The 2,601-nt window shown below is 45.1% G+C and overlaps 1 non-coding gene across 1 annotated transcript; it reads right to left on the bottom strand.

Annotated features, from left to right (window-relative positions):
• Nucleotides 1–1,558: 1,558 nt before the first annotated feature.
• LOC111814752 lies at nt 1,559–1,722 on the bottom strand. The gene has a single exon (XR_002819656.1). It is a non-coding gene; the product is annotated as a U1 spliceosomal RNA (small nuclear RNA).
• Nucleotides 1,723–2,601: the final 879 nt, after the last annotated feature.

The raw sequence follows: 2,601 nt of genomic DNA, 5'->3' as shown, positions 1-2,601 counted from the left end.
GCGCTTTCCTCTGCTGAGTTATCTAGCTGACCATTAACTCTTTTATTTAATTCTTCTGTGTACACTCATTTGGGAGGTTGTAGGTTTAATCAGTTTGCAATAACAAAGGGACAATATTCATGTGTTTATTAATTTGATTTTTTTGAGAATTGTAGTACAGGCCGATCTTCAATTCAAGCTGATTCCCCTGCCTCTCGCTCCTGCTGACTTGTGGGATTACAGGTGTGCATCCCCTTACCTGCTGTACATAAAGTTCTATATATTTCTTTTTAGATTTATTAAGCAAACAGTTGATGTAGGAGACAATGTTTTTCCTGAACAGTTATAGCATATTTAATATCTTATTTTATTGATATTTCATTTTCCTGCTAAGTGCACATGGTATAGTGGGAACCTCCTGAGAAAACAGGAAGAGAAGAGGTGACAGGTATGACCTGTCCAAAAGACAGGAAAACAAATCATACATACTGTCAGCATCAGGTAGGCCTGTGTGTGGAACATGCTGTCATGCGTGGCAAAGGTTATACCGGTGTTAATTTTTTCAATTTTTATTAAATTTGATATAGAAATGTACTTCTATTCTTGTTTAGATTTTGTAAGCAGGCCAGTGGATGATGTTGAAAATGATGTTTCTTGTCAACATTATAGATACTAAAATTTAATTTTATGTTATTTCATTTTTCTGTTAAGTATACATTGCTTAATATAATAAAATATAAAATTAATAAATTTATAAATAGAAATAACCCTAAAAGCAGATGTATTTATATAGTCTCAGTCATGCAGCTTGCCACGCTCCTTCTCACGTGTGGGTGTCCCGTACACGGTGATGAGCAAAGCTGATCCTCTGTGCAGGGTGAACGTGGAACTCGTAACTCCTTTAAGAGATTTAAAGGAAAGGAAGAAAAAGAAAAAGAAGGAAAGAAAGAAATAGAACAGAAAGAACAGAAATAGCCTAGCAATTGAAATAGCTTCGACCTTGTTCTATAGCGCTCAGCTCAGGGTTCAAGGAACTGCTGGCAAACATTCGCATGAAATAAGCACGTCGCAGTGACACTGGCGCTTCACTGTACTGCTTGGCTTTCGGGCTGTGAGCTCACCTGGTCTGGTCAGCAGCTAGACTCTTTCACTCTATTCTGTTTCTCCATGTGTGGCACAGGACTTTGCTCCTTCCGAGCAGAAAAGCGCAGACTGTGGGACCCTCGTGCTAGTGAAGAAGAGAGCGATGGATGAAGCAGGTCTGTCCACAGAGCCATGTCATCTGAGCAGGACACGGCGTGTCCAATCCCATATAAGTTTGGATGTCAGTAGAGAGCCGTCAACAAACACAAAGTGAAAAATCAAAAACATCTTTTTCTATATATGTAAGGACAATAATCTTCCAATTAAACAAATATGTACAAAGCAAACCTAAAATATATGTAGAAAAAACATTTAACTCAGCAGGTACCTGCAAAATTTATGTATTTCTTCACAGGACAATTTCACAAAATGACTGAAACAAATGAAACAGACAGACCAAACTATAGCACTTTAAGTCTTTTGTTGAACCACAAAACAAGGGAAAGTGCGAACTCAGTCCCCCACTACCACAAACTATGCAGTTGGGTTTCCCGCATTTGGGGAAATCTCAGGGGTCAGCACATCTGGAGTGCAATGGATAAGCCTCGCCCTGGGAAAACCATCTTTGTGATCATGGTTTCTGCCCTGCCAGGTAAGTATGACTGCTGCTCCGCCCTCCCCCACCAAGCCTCCTGAGTGCCTCACTCTGCACTCAGGCTCATTTGCCTTCACGCACTCTCGGGTCTGCCTAGCTCATCCACGCAGGAGATGCGCTGGGCTGCGAAACTGCCCTAAGCTATCTCCCTGGTTACAGGAAAATCATCAAGCTTCAATACCAGGGATCCAACCAGCAGCCCCCAGCTTCATTATCTGCGTAGGACACGCCCTCCCGTGGTGTCACAGGATGCCATTCCCTGAAGCCTATGCCCCGCCCCGCCCCCACTCCGTCCACCCCGCCCACCCACGCTGGGGCATTCCCAGGGCAGTGATGTCCCGCTCTCTATTCCTCTTGTTCTCTCAACCAAGTGGGGACCAGGTGAGGAGGTCCCTGCCAGGCCTCCCCGAGCTGCGGAGGTCCCCACCCACGCTGTGTCAAGCAGAGGGCCCCTGGGGTGCCTCCTGACACCTGGGTTCCCTTCTGCAGTTAAAGGCTGTCACTGGGGGGAGCAGAGCCCTTGAGCTTGCAGAGGAAGCTGGCTCCTCTCAGACGTGCTGATCTGTGAGATGTAGTGGCCCAGTTCGAATGTGAAGATCCAGAAGAAACCTGGGCGTCCTTAGGGAACTAGAGCCTGTGCTCAGGTGTCTGCGTCCTACACTTACTGGTCTTTTAGAGTCAGCCAGTCCTCCACAATTGACCACCCTTCATCACAGCAAAGGTCAAAAAACCTCCGCTCAGCTGCTGCTTCCAGGTTTCATTTCCTCGTCCAGGAGCCTGTCCTGAAAAGCTTGAGTTTGCTGAATGTTTGCTTTTCCTTCTTGATGGGTTTTGTCACAGATGCCTCATCCAACAGGAGGATGAGTGAGGAAAACATATTGTCT

This window comes from Octodon degus, unplaced genomic scaffold (genome assembly GCF_000260255.1).
Source record: "Octodon degus isolate 3935 unplaced genomic scaffold, OctDeg1.0 scaffold00475, whole genome shotgun sequence".
Classification (NCBI taxonomy): domain Eukaryota; kingdom Metazoa; phylum Chordata; class Mammalia; order Rodentia; family Octodontidae; genus Octodon; species Octodon degus.
Note: the sequence above shows the minus strand (reverse complement) of the source record. Positions and strands in the feature narration are given on the sequence as shown.